This window comes from Heterocephalus glaber, unplaced genomic scaffold, assembly GCF_053883595.1.
Source record: "Heterocephalus glaber isolate CG9 unplaced genomic scaffold, H.glaber_assembly_v1.0 deba00001600, whole genome shotgun sequence".
In the NCBI taxonomy this organism is placed as follows: Eukaryota; Metazoa; Chordata; class Mammalia; order Rodentia; family Bathyergidae; genus Heterocephalus; species Heterocephalus glaber.
Genome location: NW_028258372.1, coordinates 1,757,340 through 1,781,057, shown reverse-complemented (window position 1 = coordinate 1,781,057; position 23,718 = coordinate 1,757,340). Strand labels below are relative to the sequence as shown.

Sequence of the window (23,718 nt, the reverse complement as noted above, 5' to 3'; positions counted from 1 at the left end):
TTGGATTTTGTCAAATGGTTTTTCTGCATCTATTGGGATGATCATATGGTTTTTGTCCTTGGCTCTATTGATATAGTGTATTACATTGATTGATTTGTGTATGTTGAACCATCCCTGCATCCCTGGGATGAATCCCACTTGGTCAGAGTGTATGATCTTCTGCATTCTATTTGTCAGTATCTTATTAAGGATTTTCACATCTATGTTCATTAGTGAGATTGGCCTATAGTTCTCTCTCTCAGTTGGGGATTAAGGTGATGCTTGCTTCCAGGAATGAATTTAGGAATATTGCTTCCCTTTCAATTTCATTGAAGAGTTAAAACAGTAATGGCAGTATTTCCTCTCTAAATGTCTTGGAGAATTGAGCAGTGAAGCCATCAGGACCCGGCATTTTCTTAGTTGGTAAGTTTTTAATTACATTTTCAATTTCATTGATTCATATTGGGTTGTTTAGAATTTTTAGGTCTTCTTCGTTCAACTTTGGTAATTCACGTGTATCTAGGAATCTGTCCATTTCTTCTGTGTTTTCCACTTTATTGGCGTATAGCTTCTCAAAGTAGGTATTAATAATCCTCTCGATTTCTGCTGGGTCCGTTGTAATTTCATTCTTTTCATTCCTAATTGTGTGGATTTGGGCCTTTTCTTTCCTTTTTTCTGATAAGCTTGGCTAAGGGTTTGTCAATTTTGTTTATTCTTTCAAAGAACCAATTCTTGGCTTCACTGATTTTTTTGTATTGTTCTCTTAGTCTCCATTGCATTGATTTCTGCTCTGATCTTTATAATTTCTTCCCTTGTATGAACTTTGGGTTTGTCCTGCTCTTCTTTTTCTAGAAGCTTGAGGCTCAGCATCAGTTTGTTTAATTGAACTCGTTCTGTTTTCCTAACATGAGTATTCATTGCTATGTATTTCCCTCATAAGACTGCTTTCATTGTGTCCCATAGATTCTGATCTGTTGTATTATCATTGTCACTGTCTGATTTCTTCTTTAATTTCCTCTGTGACCCAGTGGTTAATTAGAAGTGTGTTGTTCAGTTTCCATGTGTTTATGAAATTTTTGTGGTTTCTGTTGCTATTGATCTCCAATTTCATTGCACTATGGTCTGATAATATACAGGGGATAACTTCAATTCCTTTGCACTTACTTAAACATGTTCTATGAGTGAGTATGTGGTCTATGTTGGAGAATGAACCATGTGCAGATGAAAAGATTGTGTATTCTGATTTTGTGGGGTGTAAATACCTGTTAAGTTCATTTGTTCAAAAGTTTGAGTTCTAGTATTTCATTGCTTATTTTTTGTCTAGTTAACCTATTTGTGACAGTGGGGTATTGAGGTTCCCCCATTACTATTGTATTAGTGCTTATTTGATTTTTCAAGTCCATTAGTATTTGTTTTATATAGTTGGGTGCACTAGTGTTTGATGCATATGTCTTTATGATTGTCATCTCTTCTTCTTGGATTGTTCCCTTTATGAGGATGTAGTGTCCTTCTTTGTCTCTCTCTTTTTTTCTTTTTCTTTGTTTTTTTTGTTTGTCTCTCTTAATCAGTGTTGGTTTGAAATACACTTGATCTGCAAAGAGGATAGCTACTCCTGCTTTTTTTCGGGTTCCTGTCACATGGAGTATTGTTTTCCACCCTTTAACTTTCAGTCCATGAGTTTCTTTTTGAATTAAGTGTGTTTCTTGTATGCAGCATATTGTTGGATCTTGCTTCTTGACCCATTCCGCCAGTCTATTTCTTTTGACTGGTGAATTGAAACCATTAAAATTGATGGTTATAACTGATACATATTGACTTACTATTGTCATGACTTTTTCTTCTTGTTGGATTCTCCCCCTCTGCATTTAATTTCTTGTTGTGCCCGATGGATTCATTCTGCTGGGCTTACTGGGGTTATGATCCTCATTGTCTTTTCCTAGGATATTGTCTAAAGTTTTTTTGAGCTCTGGTTTGGTTTCATGCAGCTCTTAAGGTGCTCTTTGTCATGAAAGTATCTTATTTCTCCATCAATTTTGAAAGATAGTTTTGCAGGGTACATTACTCTGGGTTGGAGGCTGTTTTCCTTTAGGCCTTGCAATAAGTCACTCTAAGCTCTTCTTGCCTTGAGGGTTTGTGTTGAGAAGTCTACTGTGATTCTGATGGGCTTTCCTTTGTTTCCTTTGATTTGTTTCTTTTCTCTAACTACTTGTAGAATTTTTTTCTTCTGTTGGGTTTCTGGATTCTTAACTATTATATGCCTATGTGTAGATTTTTTTTTGATCAAGGCTAGTTGGTGTCCTATATGCCTCATTTATCTGTATGTCAATTTCTTTCCCCCTGATTGGGAAGTTTTCTGCTATCACTTCTGTGAACAGTTTTTTTATGTCATCTGAACTCTCTTCTGTTTCTTCATTGACTCCAATCAGTCTTATGTTATTCTTCTTTGCATCATCTTGCAGCTGCTGGGTTGATTTCTCATGGTCCCTTACTATTTTAAAGAAATTTTTCTTTTCCTGGTCACTAATTGCAATCTTATTTTCTGTATCTGAAATTCTGTCCTAACATTGGCTCATTCTGCTGTGTAAACTTTCAGTGGAATTTTTAATCTCTTGGAAATCTGTTTGTATCTGTTTTATGGATTCCATTTGTTTCCTATGTTGTGATTCCCTCATGTTCCTCAGCTCCTCTATTTTTTTTTAATCTGTGTCCTCTCTAGATTTATTAATTATGTCTTGCACTGTGGGCACAATCTCTGCTGTTACCTGAGAAATTATTTCTTATTTCGTTTTTTCCAGATCCTCTTTCATTGCCTGTTCAAGGAGTCCAGGTGGTTGAGTATCAGATGGTTCCATCTTGTTTCCCTTGGGGGTTGCTTTAGGTGATCTGGAAGTCTGGTTTTGAGACTTCTTTATGTGTCTTCTCATTTCAACAGGGGTCGGGGGTGGTGTGCTGCTTGTGCCATCGTGGCTCACCTCCTCGGTGTTGGGCAGAGCTCTGCTCCTCTGCACTGGGGGTGGTGGTACGGCAGCCGGAAAGGCTCAGCTGCTCAACACTGGGGGCCTCTGCTCCTCTTCAGTAAATAATTTAACAAGATTCTGAATAGGGTTATAATACTATTTTATTTAATTAATAATATATCAACTGAGAAATTAAAAAAATCCCCTCAACAGAGCCATTATCAAAGCATGAATGACCTTTACTTGGGAATATGTTTAGAGGGTACAGATGGTTGAGGAAAAGGATAATTAAAATCACTGAAGCCCTTATGTAAATTTATTTTTCTTAAAACAAAAAAAAAATTTCCCTAATTTCAAGTAATATATATTCCTTAAAAAGAATTTGAAAAATGTAGAAACTTTCAAAGAAGAAATAAAACTTGCTATAACCCACCATTCACAGATAATCTTGACATTTTGAGGCACATTTTCTTTTAGTCCTTTTTAAAATCAATATTATGAAATTAAGATTCTTATGTACAGAAAATTTTGCATCGTTTTGTTCATCTAACCTTATGATGTAACCATAGCCACGTGCCAATCAACATTCTTTGAAAGTACCATCTTGCTCTACAAATACTATTCTATTATATACGCATGTCCCCTGTTTGGGGTGTTATTGTTTACTTGTTTTTTAAAAATGATTCCTCTTTTGCTGACCACTCAGACCATTTCCAATTTCTGCTGTTCCAGATGATGTTAATGTCACAATCACTTTTCTGGAACCTTTCCCTTGTCTGAAATCCATGTAAAATCAAGTTGAAATTTCAGATGAAGACTCTTACTATATATTTCCAAACTCTCATCTCAAATAAGTTTCCACTTTGCTCTGGTTTTTGAGGACCAGTTAGTTCTTTGAGAAATGCAGGGTTTAAGTTCACTATTCAGTTGAGTGTTCTGCCAAAGCTCATTTTAACTCAGTGGAAAGTTGGTGGTGGCAATGGCTGAGCAGGAAGGAGGCACCCGAACTGGGGGCAGGAAGTGGGGAATAGCTGGGAGTGAGGGATAGGACTCAGTTAGATGGCATTGGGGCTTCTGGTGTTTTAGATCCCAGAAATGATAGATTCCGCCAGCCAAATGTATACTGTAAATTTCTAATAACTGATTTCCCTGTCAATCTTTCTTTGTCCTTACCAGCTCCTCTCTCCTGAGTGCCTGCCTTCTCAATTCCCACCTGCTCTGTAGCAGCTAACTTGCTCTTCCATCAACTGTCTTGACCTTGTGTTTTGGAAACCAGGTCTCCACTAATGAATTACACTGAGCTAAGATTGGGGACAGGTATCCATCCCGACTAACAGACTCAGTTCATTTCACTATTAATAAGGATGGGCTAGGTACTGCTGTGATAAGAAACAGCACTAACATTTTGGTTCCTTCACAAAATCAAGAGTATTTCACATGTGGGTAGCTGTCCTCTACTAAAGGATGGTTCAGCAATCCAGTCTGCTTGGATTTTTGTGGCACTTTAATCTTAAAATAGGATTTTGGGATTGCCAGGTGTGTTATCTTTGTATTGCTGGGACAACCTACCTGAGGTAATTCACCTTTTAGGGAGGAAAGGTTTATCTTGGTTCATGGTTTCAGAGGTTTAATCCATGGTTCTTTGGTCCCATTGCTTTGGCCCTGTGGTGGCACAGTGCTCCACAGCAGGGGGACATGGCAGGGGAGGCTGCTTATCTCACAGTGACTGGCAACTGAAAGAAAGAGGAAGGGGCTAGTGTGTGTATATTCAGGGCCACACGCCCAAAGACCAAACTTCTTCTACTGGGTCCCCCTCCTGAGGCTTCCACCACCTCCTGATAGTGTCAAGATGAAGATAGAGCCATCACCCTTTGGGGGACAGAGCCAAATTATAGCACCATGCTAGGTGCATTGCCTTTTAAGTGCTTCAATCCAGAAGTGACCCACAGTTACCAGCCTCATCCTCAAGACTGTGTCCTTTGTCCTGACTAATTGTCAAAGGTCAGGAAAGTGTGATCTCTATACTTCCAGAAAGGAAAGACGTGTGAATGTATTGGTAAACATTTTGATTACCTGAATTATTAAAAATAAGAACAAATTAAAATATATTTTAAACAGTAATTAGAGAGAAAGCATAATTATTAAATATGCACACACAGTATTGATAAAGTGAGAATTAGAAGAGCATCCATTCTATAGGCTTTATGCCTCAGTCAGAATCTGTTGTTTACAACTCTGTGAAGTTGTCTGCCTCCTCCTGAAAACAACTGTGTCAGATTAACCTGGATGTCATGGTGGAGCTCAAAGGGCCAAGGGATTGATCTCCTACATTTCTAGACACAAATTGCATCACGTAAAGGGAGAGAGTTCTGGTTTAGCTGTTGTGAGGGAGTGGTGGGTGGGTTTCCAGTTATGTCCACTTCCAAGTAATCATAGTGGATTGCTTGGGAGTAACTCCACTGCGGAGCCGAGGACTCTTCCATTAGCCTTTGGGCTGAATGAGGAAGAGTGCAGTGATTCATTCATTCAACAAATGTTTACAAGCACTGACTATAGAGTGGGAGCTGTACCAACTGCTGATGCTTCTATCCCACGTGGCACTCCTGGTGTCAAGGTAGTATAGCAGCACCTTCCGTGAGGTGTGTGTATAGTTGTGCATGTGTACGTGCATGTTTCAGGTGAGGGATATGCAGGCACATGGTGCCTCTTCCTTCCGTCCCTGAGTAGACATGACCATGCATTGGCCAATCAGTCCCAGACCTAAGCAGTGGAAGTCGTAGCTGCCCTGTATCAATCCTGTGTGCTCCCTGAGGCAGCAAATGGATTCTGAAATGTTTTCCTCTTGTTGCAGTGGATCCTGCAGAACTAACCACATGCTTTTCCCCCTTGGCTGTGCTTTCAAGGGAACTGAAGGTGCAGTAAGGGCCACATCCATTTATTTTTCTTCCTCCCTAGCTCATTCCTCTGGTGTCCACATTAAACTCTGTTCATTCTTAATTGCTCGCTCCCAGATTCTATTTCCTTCCCCAGAATTTTCTTTTTTCTCTTATGGTAGCAAATGAGGATGATATCAGTTTCTCCCCTCTATTCTTCTAAGTATGATTAAAATGTTTAACCCACCCAGGACAGGAGCAAAAGGAATGCAACCTGGCTTCTGCTCCAGGCAGAGTGATACAAGTCAAGGGGATCTTCAAAGGGCTCATTCTCAGTCTGGGCCTGGGGCTGGCTTTTGAATGGTGGAATCTGTGCTGTGCAACCCTCGGCAGCACTGCATGGAGAGCTCATCATCTCCTCATGCTCACCTGGGCGTCTCCAGACTCTTAACATTCCACAGAGCTCAGAAAACATCTCATGGTCTGCAGTGGGCTGTAAATCAAGGACTGTGGCAGCTCTGAGTGTGAACGGGGGTGGATAATGATGTTGGGTCATTGTCAAAGTTAAAAAGAAAGAAGAAAAATGAACTTATCCCTAAAGAAAAATAAGAAATAAATTTTGCACATCTTTCTTCCTATTTATTCCTGGTATCTGTACAATTAATATGCTAAGTCTAGGAACAGGCTGTACAAAATAGTTTCTCTGTGGGGACCCAGAGAATATCTACTATTCATAATTATAATAATAAACACAGTCAGGTTTGGCACTAGATGTTACACATCATGCCTATCTGCTAAAAGACATTTCAGGCCGATCATGAGAAACTGTGAGGCTGACTGTTCCATTGGTTTGAGGATCCTTTTGTTCTCAAAGTATTCATTATGTGAGTCTTCAGTTGTACATGGAAGGAACTCAGCAACCATGCAACTACTTATGAAAATCAGCCTCTGCTCAAACATCCCTCCCTGCCTTACACTGCCTACCCCTGCCCATTGGGCCAATGTCTTTGACACCTTTTGCTCTCAGTTTATTGTTTAGATCATTTTTAGGGAACAGGAAACATTTGAAAACTTTAAGGCAAAGTAAAGTATAAATGGATTGCAAAATGTTATAGTTTGTATAAAAAATATGTCATGAGTTCAGAGGTGGGGCTTTTGGGAAGTGATTAGATCATGGGTACACTACTTATCAATAGATTAACCCATTGATTAGTTCCTAGCTGAATGCACTGTTAGGAGGTGGGGCCTCGTTGGAAGAGGTGGGCCGTTGGAGGTGTGCCTTTGAAAGATTTATCTCTGGCTCTGACTCTCTTCCTTGCTCTCTGCTTCTGGAAGCCATGAGGTGAGCAGTTTTCCTCCACCAGGCCCTTCCCTCCACCATGGTGTTTCTGCGTTTGAGTCAACTAACCATGGACTGAAACCTCTGAAACCATGAGCCAAAATAAACCTCTCCTCCTTTAAACTGCAGGTGTCATGTATTTTGTCCCAGCAGCAGAACGCTGATCAATACACAAAATAAAGTCACAAATCCTGTAGAAGACCCAGATTTTCATTAAATTATTTGTAGTGATAATGGCTCCTTTATTGGCAAAGATTTGACAACTGGAGATCTGGCAGAAGCTGGTTAATTAAAAATCAAAGAAGAGAAAGAAATGGATGATGGTCTCATAGGTAGAATTTGCTTTCTAAGACTGCTAAGGTAGTAGCTGAGTATTTAAAGAATGGTCGGCTTTATAATCTTACTTCATGTAAAGAATAACAGGAAAGATGTCTGAGTTCATAGGAGCTTTAGAAATCTTTACTCTGGCCGTCTCACTTTGGAGATGAGGACCCAGAAGGGACAGAAATGCTGCACGAGCTCACACTGCCTTTGTCAATTCTTGTGGTCATTCCGGCCATGGTTGTGACTGAGTCCTGTCTTCTCACACCCACCTTCCCGATCAGGGAGTCCGGGTGGCTCCTCTTCTGCAGCATCCTGGGAATCTGACCACTTCTCACCTCTGCCTTCCCCAAAGCCCATCCTCCCTCCTCCCACCGCTGGGTCATAGCCATGATTTTCCAACTGGCTGTCCTCCATCTGGGGTCATTTACAAAGGTCCCACCCATTCCCCCTCTGCTCGGACCTCCCCTGGCTCCTCCTGTCCCCCAGAGTAGCATCCCAAGTCCCCACTGTGGTTAGAAGGCCGAGGTAAGTCCTGCCTGGCTCTTTGATGTCATCCCCGTGACCTCACTGGTGTCCAGGCTTGGGGCTCTGTGCTGTCCTGCCCTGCCCTCAGCCTGCTCCCTTTGCAGCCTCCTCCCTCATGAACCTCACCTTCTTTGGTTTTTGTCACAGGGCCCCAAGCACCTACTTCTGAGCACCCCATCTTGTCACTCTTTCATACTGAACTTCTCTGCATAAGAAAGATGATGTGTTTGTGTGTTCATCTGCCTCCTTCCTGTTCTTCAGTCATCTGCATCTCTTTTGTTCAAACACTGACACAGTGAAGACTCCAAACTAATGCCTGAATCAACAAAGAAATAAATAACATTAATACAGAAGTGAACAAATGATAGGACCTATATTGATGTTTCCTGTAAGAATTTGTTTTAAAAATCAGAGTGCTTTGCCAGGTGGGCCGATCCCTGGCTGCAGTTCCCGGAACCTCCCCTAGCAGCAGCCTGCGCCGTGTGAACCCGGGCTGTTTCCAAGCCTCACTCAGTGGCCAGAGGCTCTGCTCTCAGGCCCTTGGGACCCAAGGGGTAAAGGGGCTCATGGGAACCACAGGGGCCCAAGATTCCAGGGATGCTGGGCATCTGGCTCCCCTGGAGCCTTCAGGCAGGGAAGATGCAGCTTACAAGGACGGGATGATTTTACTTTTATTCTAAGTTTAGAGTTTAGGGAATGATGTTCTGGTCAGTGTTTACTGATGCCACTTCTGGGCTTCTAGCTCCTCTATTTTTACTCCCACATTGTGGCCGGGAAGGAAGAGAGAAATTCCACCAAAGACTGGCATTGGGAAAAGAGGATGCAGTTCCTGGTCACTCAGCTTTCTTGGAACTTTGGTGCCAGTGCGTGCTGATGTGGGGGATATGTACAATGCAGGGCGTGTATATGAGATATAAAGAGACCCGGGCAGAGGAGAGATGCACATATGCAGTGCTATTTGCAGACATTTGTTTTGAAAATTTGGAATACATCGAAGGACTGAAGATTTTTAAATTCATATCAACTAGCATTGGGGTGGGGGGCTTGATTTGACTTGAAGGGAGTCAGCCCAGAGCGGAAGCAGTGGTTACAGCTGAAGGAGGCCAAGCCATGCCTCAGAAAAGCTGGTCTTGTGCCCCAAGAGAGGCTGGTTGGGGTGGTCCCAGAGCAGGGTAAGACTGCAGCCCAGGGACCAGGCCGAGTCTCTCTTCTCAAGGGAGCACAGGTGTTGGGGTGTGAAAGATGCCTCCAGCTTGATGTTTGATTCTGTTTGCTCCCTTTAATTTCAGAGCCAGCATGATTTAACTCATTTGGTGGCAGCTGACCGGAGACTCTGGGGCCTAGCAGGAGATGTTCAGGGTAAAGAGAGGCTGTCCTGGCCCAGCCTCCTGCCCCTGAAGAGCAGCTTGGGAAGTCAGTGCTGAAATTCGCCTCCTGCCCTCCGCTCTGCCCCATAAACATTTGCTTATTCTATTGTGCAGGGTGGACTTGCCGTGCCACGGAATGAAAGCAAGCCTGGCCCCCTTCTCACTGATTGAAAGACGGAGCCACTGACAGCCATCTCCAGCAGCTTCCTTGCTGGCGGGGTAATAATGTCCAATTTTGCACACTTCAGATCCATTAGTTGCAATTACCTTTCCCGAGGTGTTTGGAGTTAGTTTTAACATAGCATTCTTACAGTTGGTGGATAATGACAGTAATAATGTACACAACATTTTCAAGTCGTGGTTTTTAGCTGCAATAACACCATTAGTAGGTCTATTTAACAGATGGATTTCATGCTAAAAGTTAAGGTGCTCCTGATTCCTTTCCCTTCCCCCACCTAAACCCTTAACTGCTCTTACAGTCAATGGGGATTTTTTACTCCAAAGTTTCAGGAATAATTTTCTCATTCTGAGTCTTCCTATTGAAACAGGGCTATATGGAGTAATTGGTTTGATTTAGAATTATTAATTGTTTAGCTGTTGTTTTTTTAGAGGTTCTTATGACATGCAAACTGACCCTGGAAATTCAAAGCTCACAAAAATGGAAATAATGTGTATTTTCCAAAACTCATTTGGAGTGTCTCTGAAGGACTGTTAGGTTACTGATGCCTTCTGGGCAGAGACATGGGCCTGCAGATGGGCTCTGGAAAGGTGTGCCAGTCTCTTCTGGTCACTCAGTTGAGTTGTCTCTGTGTGTTTAACACTCCTTGTAATATTTACTCTTGTCTCCCTGCTTTCTTCTTGAGCCTTCTCGGACCACCACCCTGAAGGCCTGTGAGCTCATCCCTCAGGCTGCCCTGCTCTTTAGACATTTTTGTACGTCCCACCCTCCTCCCCCTTGCTTGCAGCTTTTGCTGTTTGGGGCACACCCGTGATATGCAGTGCAGTTCGGCATCACACTTCTCATTCCCTGTGGGAGATCATGAATGTTATCCTCACCAAGTACTACCTGGTGAGTGGCTTTAAATAATAGAAATTAACTGGAATATGGGCACATAGAAATTGTACATATTAATGCGATAACATGATGCTTCAATATGTGTATACATTGTGTAATGTTTGTATCAGATGAATGTATCTGTCTCCCCATCTGTCATTTCTTTATGATGAAAACTTTCAAAATCTTTTCTCATAGCTTTTTGAAATGTGCATCACATTGTCATTGTTGCCATAGTTTGCATCTAAAATGTCTCTAAAAGGCCATGTGCTAAAGGCATGTTTCCCAGCCCGAGGCACTATTGGGAGGTGGCGGGACCTTTAAGAGGCGGGGCCTGGTGGGAGGAAGTTAGGGTGCTGGGGGCGTGGCCTTGAAGGGACTATTAGGACCCTGGCCCCTTCCCTTCTTTCTCTGCTTCCTGGCCACCATGAGGTAAGCAGCTTGGCTTCACTGTGTGCTCCCTACACTGACTTTCTGCCTCTCTGCAGGGCCAGAACAACAACAGAGCCCTGCAATCAAGCGTAGTTTAAACCTTTGAAATAAAAATAAATGTTTCTCCTTTTAGGTCAGTTATCTTAAGTATTTTCTTACCCAAGTGAATGGAAAGCTAACAGTTATCTATAGTCACCCTCCTGCATGATAAGATGCAGTAACTTGCTCCTAATTTAGTGTTTATGATCATCCTTTTCCCACTTCTCCCTCCTTTCTTCTAGAACAATAATGAAAACATTGTAGAGCTTTCAATGATAACAAACAACTGGCTGCAGCCTGCATGCCATTGGTTCACCACCACTGTTCTAGGCTGTTAGAAGCCTGAGAAATGCTGCTGCAGAGACATTTGATTAAGTCAAACTTATTTTTTTACTACCTTTTTTTTGACCACAGGAACTTTTCTTTCTTTCTTTTATTCCAGGGTTCCTCCATTAACAGCAATGAAAATAATTTGGGAGAACATAAGCCCATCGAATGCTGTTGCTGTCCTATGCATTGCACCAAATGAGGTAAGCAGAATAATACGACATTCAGTTAACTTTTATTTTGTATAGCATGAAACCGGTGCTGAAGAAAATAGGGATTTTTAAATGCCACAATTCTGAGTGATACTCACATTCAGTGGAGAGGTGGGCAGAAGGGCCGTGGGCCATGCTGAGCCCACTGCTGGCCCCCGGCTGGTGTGACTCCTCTTTTGAAATGGGACGAGCATATATCTTACAAACATGCAGTGCATAATTACTCTTTGAGTCCCGCAAGTCAGCCAGGAGCCTCAGTGCCATCCGGAAGCCCTTGTGCTATTCTGTGCTTTCAATCACAAGGATTCTAAGTGATGCAATAAAATGTTTGACTGCCTGGGCAAAACTGGACTGTGTGCTTATTTTTAAAGAAGCAGAATGATGATAATTTCCAACCACAGCGAAAGTCTTCACGTTGACCCTTTCAACACCACATGAGGTCTTTGTGTCTTCTTTTGGCAAAGGTTCAATCCCAGTTACGGTGTTTAGCGAGTGTTCCTGTTTAGTGAGCAGGTAAAGGCCGTCCTGTTCCCTCTCTGCCCACTGGTGTGACTGGGTGGGCCCAAGTCCATTTCGGTGCCAGCCGGAGCAGAATCTACTTAGGGAGGTCAGTTTCCTGGTAAAAATGTCACACGTTTTATCAGAAAGGTAAATGAAAATGGTCTTTGAATCATGGTGTGTCTTGGTCTAAAATGAAGCTGATGTACTGATTACAGTAGATACTTTAGAGGGCTATCTAATGAAGAGTATTATTTGTTTCCTAGAATATACAACTTGGGATTCATCTGAGTAGGAAATACTCCTAGTATCTGTCAAATTGGTATCAGTTCACACATATAGAAAGTGGTTAAGAGCATGGGTTGAATTGGGCTGACCTATGTTCAAATCCTGTTGGCTCCACTCCCTGCTATCCCTGTGGGCTAGGGCAGACGACGTGCTCTTTGAGCCTCAGCTTTCCTACCTGCAAAATGGGAATAAAAATACCTACCCCAAGTGATTCTTGTCTCTTTTCTTGGTGTGTGAAGCATTCAGCTTAAGACCCAGCATATGTACAGATAATGGATAGAAAAAGGCTAGACCTTCACTCAACAGGTGTTGCTCCTAATATTGCTGGCTACCATCTAGCCGTATGTTTTCAATCATTTAAGAAGTAATTATTGAAGATCTGTTATGAGCCAGGCACTATTGAAATTGCTGCAATATAAGGAGAGCAATGATGTTCTTGTCTTTGTGAAGCTTTTGTTTTAGGGAGAAGCAGAGCGTGAACAAACTGATAAGAAAATAGCCTGGCAGGAACTGAGAATGGCTATGGAGAAAAGCGAAGTGGAAGTAAGATAGATAGGGCATTCAGAGAGGAGAGAGGGAGGGAGAGAGAGGAGAGAGAGAGAGAGAGCGAGCGAGCTGGAAGGAGGGTTTGAGGGACGCTGCTGCAGAAAGACTAGGGAAGGCTGCCTAGGAAGTAACAGTGGAGTGGAGACAGATAGGAAATGAGGGATAAGGAGTCTGAGGTATAAGTAGCAGTGATGGTAGGCGTGTGTTTGGTGACATCTGAGAAGCATGGCTGGGGTAAAGGACGCTAAGGGGAGGATAATGGGGCGGTGAGGTCGGAGAGGGTGCTGGGCCAGATTATGGGGGCTTTGTAGGACCTTGTGTGCCCTTGGAGTTTTATTCAGAGGGGGATAGAGCTGCTGGCAAATGGTGAGCAAAGGGTTGATGGAATCTGTGTTTCCAGAGGACCAACCTGGCTGCGGGGTGGAGAATGTATTAGGTTGAAATGTGAATGTAGCTCGGGGCATACGTGCCTTTAAGATCCTCGCTGCTTAGCTTCCTTCTCCTTCCCCGAGCCCTGTGATGCGCTCTCCTGCAGCTTCCAGGGGCCCAGGGTCGCTGAGAGGCCCTGCTGTCATGGCAGTGCTTTGGCTCTCTTGCCTGCCCGCAGCCTAGGCTGGTTCTGCAGGCTGGAAGTCACAAGCGAGGTGCTCCACCCGCGCTGGGGCCTCTCGCGTTAGTGTAGATGGCCACCTTCTTGCTGTGTCCCTCAAGGCAGAGAGAGACACAGGATGTCCTCTCATGTCTCTTGTTACAAAGAGACTGGTCCCAGTGGATCAGGACCCCACCCATCTTACTTAACTCCAGTTATTTCCCCGAAGCCCCAGTTCCCTAGTAGTTACATTGGAGGTTGGGCTTTAACATATGGTTTCAGCTCCTATCAGGTAGGAAGTGACATAATAAAAGAGATTCTGTTTTCACCAGGATGGAGAGTATACTCCTTTACCTAAAACAAAGTCTGTCATCCTTTTCATAGGAGAAGCCCGGTGAGCTCCATCGTTTGTCACACGGAAGCATAACACAGTAGCGGGGTTGCCGGCATCTGGAGTTGGTGGCAGTAGACGGTGTGGCAGCAACCAGGGCACTGAGACCTGGGACCAGGGCGCACATTTCACGGGTCTCTGTGCAGGTGATTTGGCTGGGTTTTCCTTTAGCTTGAGGGCTTCGGGAGGGAGCAGCTGCGTGCATCTTCTCCACAGGGAACCCCGGGGACCTGTGCTTGGCACAGGTAACCTGCCTAAGGCTGACTGAGGAGGACCTAACTCCGGCCCTGTGACCTCCTGGGGTGGCAGCAGCTCGGAGGCGGCTCCTCCCTAATTCACAGGGAAGTGCTGCAGGCCGAGGTTGCTTCCGGACTGCGGACTGCGCTTGAGAGGCTGGACGTGGAACAGTGTCCTCTCTGTCCTCCTGAGTGTTAGAAATCCTTCGAGGCCCTAGTTTGATTTATCTGACAGCTGCACTCTGTCTTCACATGGACTGTCAGGAGGCTTAGAATTGGGTCGGAGCCACAAGTTTCCTGGCCTCTTTGAGTATGGTTGTGACACCTTGCGAACTGATGAATTTGAGGACACAGCGCTGCCTCGACTGAGTCCGCCTACTTTGGGGGTTTTAGAAGTTCAGATTCATTCCACAAATTTGACTGAAGATGCTGCTGTGTGCCAGGCACATGGCCAGGGTGACAGGCGGGGCTCCCATGCTGATTAGGGAGCAGGCACAGGCATCTCTAGGTGAACAACTAAGCAAGGTGACTGCAGCTGGGACAAGTGCCAGACAAGAAGGAAGCACGATGCTGGCCTGGAGTTGGGGTGTGTTGGGGGAGGGGGTTCTTCAGGCAGAGAGAGCAGGGAAGTCAGCGAACAGAGTTAATTCACACGGTGCAAATTAAGCCTTCATCTTGGTGCCTGACACACAGTAAAGCCCTAACTCGCTATCACTGCTACGGCTGTTATTGGTGTCGTCATCTCTCCGTTATGTGTGCTTCTGCTGGGCGAAGGCAAGGGGAATACATTGCCGGAATTCCAGGAAACGATGAAGACTTTGCAAAGGTCCCAGCAGTGGAGGGGTGGAGAACTCCATGCCCTAAGGTGTCTCCTCTCTTCCTTCTCTGGCGGTACCGAGGGGCTTGGTGGTCCATCGTACGTGGGCACTCTCTGTCCAAACCAGCATCTCCAAGCCTTAATTTGCTGCAACGGCCCAAGATTTAAACGTCTACATTTTCCTGGTTGGTATTGTAGTGCAAATATCGATTCCTTTCTGTGCAAGTCCTGACTTCACGTGGGGGCAGTGACTAGTGAACGGCCCGTCCTCGCGGAGTAAATATGCCGTGTACAGCAGTCGTTGAACGATTACCGTGCAGCCCAGCTGTCTTAACGCTAAGAGTGCCCGCTTTGCTTCTGGTACAGTCTGCCTGTGTGGCGGAAGAGGGGGGAAGGCTTTGTGCAGGGGCTGGGGCTTTGGGAGAAGGTGATGGGCTCACTTCGTGTCTTCCAGGAGCCCTGTGAGGCAGGTAAGAAGAGTATCTGAGCTCACCTGGTCGAAGACGGCGAAAGAGCAGCAGGCTTGGTCCTCCCCACAACTCCAGCCTTGGATACCTAAGGGAATCCACTTGTGACGCTATTACCCAGTAAATTAGGAGAGCGGTTCAGTCAGGTAGATTGATCATGAAGAGAACTAAAGACAATTAACACACTGCGTTGAGTGCAAAGTGCACCCGCAGCACTTAGCTCATTTCCAATTAGCACAAATGTCACAGCGCCGCGGGCTGGTTATGGGTTTACCATGGGCTGGGTAATTAATTTCTGTGAGCCACGTATCGGGCACCTGGTAATGCCGTTTGTTAATAAACGTCACCCCAGGTATCGGTTTGTTAGAAGACGTAAATAAATGGAATGTGCACTTGTCTGCCCTGTGCAAATCTATTTTTACACCTCGCTGAATCTTTTCTCTTGTTTGTTTATTGACTAGAGCAACTACTGAGATTACAATTGCAAACAAAGGAAATCCCCACCCGCAATGTGGCCTCCAAGGGGATTCCATTTTGTCCCCTCAGGGATGGTCACGTGTGTGAGTGGAGTGGCTTCAGAAACAGGGGCTTCTCCTGGGAAGTCAACCCGGTGACTGCAGGCTCGTGGAGTGCACTTCTCCATCTGTGAGTCTCCGGGGAGGAAGGGGCTGTGCACCCCCATATTGGTGGCCCACACTCCATCTCCTCCTCTGTGTCCCTTCCTGCTCTGATTCTTAGTCACACTCTCACTCTTAAACCAAGCACTTGGGTCTCTACCAGAAGGTGGGTGGGGCCCTAAGGCTCTAACAAGGTGGGCTTTGAGCAGACGTGTCAGACTTTTGTGAGTTTTTCCACATTCTCAAACATGTGTCCCCTCTCTCTCTTCATGGTAGCAGGTGGGGTTGGATTAAACAAATGTTAAAAATGTTTCTGGCTGCCTCCTTTTTCAGAGGCTTGCGGAGGGTGATGGGATCCGAGCTTTGGAGGTGACACTGCTTTTGTCTGGTAAACATTTCCTTCTTTTCGCCCTCAACAAGCTGGGAGTTTAATAAGAAAACAGAAGTTCCCACCCTGTGAGGTGGTGAAATACAGGGTGGTGAAAAAACCCAGTGAAAGACACATTGCCATCGGTCCCCTCAAAATCTTCCCCTCTGCCGCAAACACACAAATCCCATCTTCTTGCCACTTTCTGAAGCAGTCCTGGAAGTCATCTTTCATGTTTTTATGAGGCATGATAAAAAATAAGGTGAATCCTGCTGCCCAGAGTCAGTCAAGGGAAACACAGGCTCATAAAAGCATTACACTGAGTCCTCATTCTCCTTACTCACCAGATCTGGCACCATGAAACTTCTATCTCTGTCTCAAAGTCAAAATGATCCTGAAAGGTGGACGTTTTGAATAGATTCAGGACATCAAGGCAGCCACAACCGTGGAACTACAGACACTCAGGAAAGAGGACTTCCAGAGCTGCTTCAGAAAGTGACCAGAACAGTGGGATAAGTTTGTTCAAAGTGGTTGGGAGTATTTTGAGGGAGATTAATGGCCATATGTCTTTTACTGTAATAATTTTTTTAAAAAGAAATTTAAACACACCATATTTTTTGACCATGCTTCATAGGATTTAAAGTTTGTTAATCTTCGAGGAGGTCCTTTGAGGATCAGATGTGAGGAGTGCTGCGACCGTCATGGCTTGTATCTAGATGTTCCCCACAGCCTCATGTGCTCATAGGTGGGGCTTTTTGGAGGTGGCTGGATCTGGGGTATATGAATGTGGATTAAGGGTGTGATAACTAAATTAATCCAGTGAGTGGATTATCTAATCTAGCATAGATTTGCATGTGGGTAATGGGAAGGCCAGTCATGGGGTGGCATCACCCAGAAGGCTTGTTAACCTCGAAGGAATAAAGGGAAAAGCAGGCTGGCTGCTGCTGCTTGCTGCCCACTGCCTTCTCCCTACCCTACCGTGAACTGCTTCTCCTCTATGATGTTCCTCTGTCATGCCTCCTGCCTTGGAGGAGGCATGACTATGGACTGAAACCGCTAAAAAATGTGAGCTAAAATAAACTTTTCCTACTTTAATTTGTGGCTGTCAGGTATTTGTCTCAGCAATGAGAAAAGTAACTAAGACACTGAGTTAATACATGTAATGCACTTACCACTATGCTTGCCACTTAGTAAGTACCCTGTTAGCTTCCATGTGTATGACTGAGGTTGCTAATCAGGATCTCATGTGAGACAGGAGAACATCAATGTTGACCCTATGGGGAAAAGCTGGCAGAGAGCAACTATCATTTAGCAGATATTTATTGAGCACCTGTTATGTGCTAAACAGTGTTTTGGTGCTACAGAAAAAAACCAGAGAAAATCCTGGTGCTATTGAAGTGAGCATTCTGTTGGAGATAGGAAATAAACAAGGAGATAAGTAGGATATAGAGCATGTCAGAGGGGTGGGGTACCATAGATATATCGGGTGGGGATTGGGAAAGGCTTTTGGTTTTATTCTTATTTATTTTGCAGTACTGGAGATTGACCTCATGGCCTTCACACTGAACTACACCCTCAGCCCATTTTAATTTATTTTTTTTGAGCTAGGTTTTCACTAATTTGCTAAGTTGTCCAGGCTGGGCTTGAATTTGTGCTCCTCTTGTCTCAGTCTCCCAGAGTGCTGGGGTTACAGATATGTAGCACCACACCTGGCCATGGATTCAGTCTTAAATAGGGTTCTCCAGGCTACCCACACCAAGGAGCGGCTGCCACCTGAGCGCAGACACAAAGAGATAAGGAAACCAGGTCTTGGCTGTCTGAGGGAAAGAGCCTTCCAAATACAGGGCACAGCAAGTGCAAAGGCCCTGAGGCAGGGGAATGCCCAGAGCTGCAAGAGGCCATAAGGCCATAGTAGACCATGTGGAACCACAGCAGGAGAGGAAGCCACAGGAGATGTGAGGACTAGGATAGGGAGGATCTTGTGGATGATTCCAAGAACTTTGTAGTTTATAGTGCATCATGTATAGATGCTATAGAAAGGCTTTGAGCTGAAAAGGGGCTGATTTGACTTAGGTTTTGAAAAGATCACTCCTATCTTTTAGAAATAGCCTGTGGAAGACAAGGGCAGAAGCAGGGAGACTGGTGCGGAGGGTGTATTAGTTTCTTAGTATTGCTATAACAAATTACCAAAGCTCAGTGGCTTAAAAACAGGCCAAGTGCATTATTTTACTGGAAATCAGAGCCCTACAATCCAGGAATCAGCAGGGCTGTGTTTCTTCGGGAGGTGGAGAATCTATTTCCCTTTTCCAGCTCCAAGACCCCTGATTTCCTCTATCTGTGCTTCTTCCTTCATCATCAAAACCAACAGCAGGCCATCCTCAAACCTCAGACCCCTGCTTCTCTGGCCCCGAGCCTCCTGTTTTCCACATGAGGACCCTGTTGTCATCTGCTAGCGTGGGTCCTTACTTCAGTGATAATGGAAATTAAAACTGAGGCATTCAGCATGAATTTACAGGAAAAAGCTTTAATTGGAAAGTGAGAGAAATTGCAGAGGGGGGACGGCTTTGACAAAGATCAAATGGGCTCCTACAAAGGAAAGGCAGAGGAGACAGGGCAGACGCCTCAGTCTGAGGAACTGATGGGATCCCACTGGCCCGTTGTGGGGTGCTGAGAAGGGCCGGGTCTGCTGTCCCCCATCAGGCCTGGTTTTGTAGCTGTGGAGGGCTCCTTATGGCTCAAGGGCAGTTCCATTCCCATGACCTGATTGTCCGTGCTGCTGGGGGCGAGGGTGCCTTCATCACGGTTGTCTGTGGGGCTCTGCTTTTCTTGGAAAGTGAGGTGATTACAGGTTTGGAGATTTTTAGGCATTGCTCTAGGGGGTCTGGAACTGAATGATGTAAAAGCTGATAGTGGGATGTCCCTGCAGATCCTGAAAATCTCTGTAGTCATTCTTATCTTGGTGTCCTCAGTCTTGAAGGGGGATGGAACAGGGGAGGTAAGGTTAGGGCTCATCAGGCTTGAAACTCAGACAGTGCCCCAGTGGTAACAGACCTGTGTGCGCAGCTGAGCAGGACATCCACAGTTTTAAGGGAATGAAGGAGAGTATAAAATGAAGGTAGAGAGGCCAACCTTTACCCTGTTTTTAGTTACTCACTGGGCATCTGATGGTTCCACCTCTAGGTCCCCAACTGCCTCAGAAGACAGCATCAGTGATGCTTTTAATGAGTAACAAAGGAGTTTGTCCTGTGTCCTTATGGCTCTCTAACCGTGTCACTGTCACTGTCCTGGATGATTTGCCTGTCTCAAGACCCTTAGCCACTTCTACAGAGTCCCTTTCACCTTATAGGGTGACACATTCACCAGTTTTGGGGGCTAGGCTGTGCACATCTCTGGAAGGCCGCTGTCCTGTCTACCCCGAGGTCAGTGTATGAAGTTCAGTGAAAGACAGTGATGAGAAGTGGTTGGATTCTGCCGATGTATCCAGAGGCCTCATGTTCTGGACGGATTCCTCAGGGAAGCTTCCAGAAGCCTCCGGCCAGTGGCAAACGCATTGTCCTTTTCACTATCACCTCAGCCATGCAAGGGTCTATTCCTTATCCCAATGAACTACCAAGTCCCCACCATCCCTTTATGAATTCCTATGTTTTCCTGGGCCTATTGAAGATTTGTTGGTCATAAAAATTTTTAAAAAGACTTTGTTTTCCTTTTACAGAGCAGTTTTAGGTTCACAGCAACATTAAGAGGAAGGTACAGAGATTTCCCATATACTCTCTTCCCAACCCATACACAGCCTCTCCTAGCACTATCACCCCCACCACAGTATACACTGTGAAAACTGTGAACATACCGTGACATGTCATGATCACCCAGAGCCCACATTTGCCCCAGAGTCTGCTCTTGGTGCTGGCTGTCTATGCAGTTGGGCAGATGTATAATGACATCTATCCACTGTGATAGTATCACACAGAATATTTCTCCCACCCTAAGAAACGCCTGTTGGATAGTTTTATCACCCATATCTGTTTAATTCTTCTAGTCCTTCATTCAGCATTCACTGGGTATCTGATGAGTGTGCTGCTCTGTTCTGTGTGAAAGTAGCAACAGAAGATGGAAGTCATGCTATTGGGCCTGCTGTGTAGCTCAGTGGTAGGACACTTCCCTAGTGTGCCTGAGGTCCTGGGTTCAATTCCCAGCTCTGGAAAAAAAACCTGATTCTTTTCCCTGTGAGTTTGCAGTGTATTTGAAAAGAACCAGAGGACAATTATGGGGCTAAAAATAAGTGAGAGAAAAATCAAATGTAAGATTTCTGCATCAGTATCAGAGGAGTGGGAAATGTGGAGGAGGTTCTTGAAAGGAAATTGGTAAAGGGTTTTTATTTTTCAATTGGGGTCACTAGCTTCTTGTTTTGCTAAGAATGCACGCTAGAGAAATTCTTTCCATTTCTATTGCCATTGTTTCAGTCAAAGTAGGACAGGTAAGTGTTCAAGACAGGAAAAGGAGCTGATTTAGAGCGAAGAGGAGGCCTTGACCTCAGGCCTCTAGCTGCCAGATCTGTGAGAAAATTAACAGCTCCTGTTCAAGTCATGCAGGTTATGGTACTTTGTCCTGATGACCCTAGCAAACTGGGATGGACACCATGAAACCCAGGATAATGCCTGATGACTTAAAAAAAACTTAGCCAACACGGTGCATGATGCAAGATTGAGACTAAGATGGATTTTTCTAAGATGGCGGATTTCCAGAAGGCTGCATCCTACCTGTACCTGTTGTTACCACGGCTCTGTCCCTGTTCCTCCAACGGTGCCCACTTGGAATGGGCAGGACTGGGAGGAGCTAGGGACCCAAAGAGACCTTGCGCCTGGGTGAATGGTGAGTGCACCACGTGGCGAGGTCTCTTGAGGACCGGGCTCCGTGGATGTGTGTCCACTTGGGAGCAGACAGGCGAGCGGTGGGCTGGGGCCGCTGGGGTGGGTGCAGCACCAGCCCCATTTTCCTGCTCCTGGTCTCATTGTCCCTCTCCCAGGACCTGGTCTCACCCAGGCCGGCCCTGCCCCCTTTCTGCACCCAGTAAACATCACCGGCCTGCTCACTCATGAATATGGATCTCCATCATCCCTCACTGTAGGGATGGATGTTGGGGGCAGAGCTGTTGATTACATTCCCAGCCAATCATTGCCCATTAGCAGGGAAGAGCGGTGGGCATTATGCCTCTTCAGTGAGGAGCCATTTGCATTTGGTTGGGCCCTGCTTTCTTTCCGAGCATGTATGGACTCTCAGCACTCAATTACTCCTGCATCCGGCTCTTCCTCTGTGGTGCTCTTTCCCTTGCTAAGTGTCTTGATTGAATTCGCCAAATAGCTTTGTGCTCACTACAGCTGCTTAGCATGTCCCGGGGTGGAGGGTGTAAGGACATCGGGCAGGCTGGCTGGCGGTGGCTGTAACCAGCAGGAAACAAATACCTTGCCTTTCCCTTTTTCGCTCACACCTGCCCTGTGGATGCCATCCTGCACCCCAAGAAAGAATTCTCAGTAGTTTGGGAGGAAATAGCCCCAACAGATAGTAGGAGGCCTGCTGTGGGAGAAAAGACACTCCTGTCTTTTCAGGAAGTCCTTTCTGTTTTTCCTTTCCCTCCTTCCCTCCCTCCCTCCCTGCCTCCCTCCTTCCTTGCCTCCCTCCTTCCTTCCTGTGCCTCTGCCCCGGGGATGCTGGCTTCTTGATGCTTTTGGGAAAGGGGTTTCTGGGGTCTGGCGGGTCCCTCACCCCTTCTGCTTCTAGAAGGAGGGGCTAAGTGAGTCTGAGGAGCCCCTTGGGAAGCAGCTTGCCCTTCTTGCCCAGATTTCCAGCAGAGCCACTGGACCGTATGGGAGCTTTGGAGGCCTGGGCGGGGAGACAGGCATGTGGGTACCCTGTCGACAAACCCTCAGCATCAGTAGCGCGCCACAACTGGGAATGACAAGAGGGGCTCCTTTTTCACGGGATCATGCCGTTTTTAACCCCCTTCTGCTGCTCGTGTTCCCCTAGAAAACCCTTCCGCAGAGTCACAACAGTTTGTTTACTCTTGTTAAGGCTGGAGCGCGCTGTCCCGTGCAACCCCCCCGCCTTCTCGCTTTCCCCGGATGCTGTCTTGTTTCCTGTCCTACTTTTATTTTGCCTCTTCAAGGGGGTGCAAGTGCGCACCTGAGGAGGGCGGCAGACAGGGGTGAGCACGAGCACCGAATGCTCCGAGCGTGAGAAACGAGGGTTACCTGTGTGTTTGTCAACAAGATGAAATAAATAAGAGCAAAAAAAGAAGAAAAAAGAGGAAAAAAAAGGACAGCAGGCAAAGGCAATCAAATATGTATTTAATTAAAGCAAACATAAAAATAAAAGTTACATGTTGAATCAATAAACAGCACTTTTTTCTACATGCATTTTGAACAAGACAGATCAGAATCTTGCATGATGAAGACATAATGTGTCATAATAATTAGGAACACAGACAAAAGAACAGCTAATCAGCATGCAAATGTATGCAGTTCTGGCGATTCAGATGAGGCAGATTTCTACCTCTTTTTTGCTTGATTCATCTTCATTGCTAATCATCTGAAGGCTGCCAAATGTTCACTGACACTAATGTATTATAGGTCAAGAGAGGCAGGTCTTCACCTATTACCCCCCCAAACAATATGCTTCCCTTCCCTGTTTCCTCTTCAGGATTTCCAGCAATCACTGCCAGATGTAATCAGACTCCTTGAATAGGAGCAACTGAGGCTTGTTTGTGGCTCGGATTCATTAGAATCAGGAGGCTGAAGAAAGGAATAAATTACTTAATTGCACAAAAAAGTTGCAGCCAAAGTGATAGTGAGAGAAACTGATTGTGTAGCTACGCATTAGGCCACTCTTGGAATGGGGCGTCTTAGAATAGCTGGTAGTTTGGCCTCACAGATTCAGACAGATTTGGGTGTCCTCCAAAACAGATGGCTCCACATACCATCTATTCTTCTCTTTGTCAGGTTTTACCATTTATTTGATCTTGGTCCCTCTCTGCGCTGGTTGTATTAGTTGTAACACAAATATGCATTCAGATCATATCCATTTAGTCTGGCCTCTCCCAACTTTTGTTCTTCCTCCTTTATTTTTCTTCCTTTAATTTTTTTTTCTTTTTCAGAAGATGATCAAGTTGAATTAAAGCCGTTTTGTCCAACATTTGAATGCTCCTTCGCACAAAACACAGGCAAAGGGAAGATGGCATGGAACTCCGGGCAGGGCTGTGTGCCCTAGACTGGAGGAGGGGAAGGAGTCCTTCAAAGGGGGAAAGAAAGAAAGAAAAAGTTGCTCTGATTTCCAACCACCAGAATACCTTTCTTGCCTCAGACTAACTCTTAGTCTATTGAAACACACACACACACACACACACACACACACACACACACACAATCTTAAGTAGTGTTGCTCATATAGGACCAAAGAGGAGGAAACAAAACCAGGTCCCACA

The 23,718-nt window shown here is 45.2% G+C and overlaps 2 long non-coding RNA genes across 4 annotated transcripts; one reads left to right on the top strand and one right to left on the bottom strand.

Moving 5' to 3' along the window:
* The first annotated feature begins 5,358 nt into the window (after positions 1 to 5,358).
* LOC110350937 (uncharacterized) lies at positions 5,359 to 15,675 on the top strand. 3 transcript variants are annotated; one of them, XR_015444467.1, is made up of 4 exons: positions 5,359 to 9,356; positions 9,479 to 9,583; positions 11,332 to 11,419; positions 13,734 to 15,675. It is a non-coding gene; the product is annotated as an uncharacterized LOC110350937 (long non-coding RNA). The 3 variants fall into 3 exon arrangements; XR_002397893.2 differs by having other exon boundaries at positions 5,359 to 9,583; XR_002397894.2 differs by having other exon boundaries at positions 5,359 to 10,433.
* A 3,073-nt stretch (positions 15,676 to 18,748) lies between these two features.
* Positions 18,749 to 19,443, bottom strand: LOC147823052 (uncharacterized). Its single transcript, XR_015444468.1, has 2 exons — positions 19,399 to 19,443; positions 18,749 to 19,214 (listed from the first exon to the last, which is right to left on the bottom strand). It is a non-coding gene; the product is annotated as an uncharacterized LOC147823052 (long non-coding RNA).
* Between the last annotated feature and the right edge of the window lie 4,275 nt (positions 19,444 to 23,718).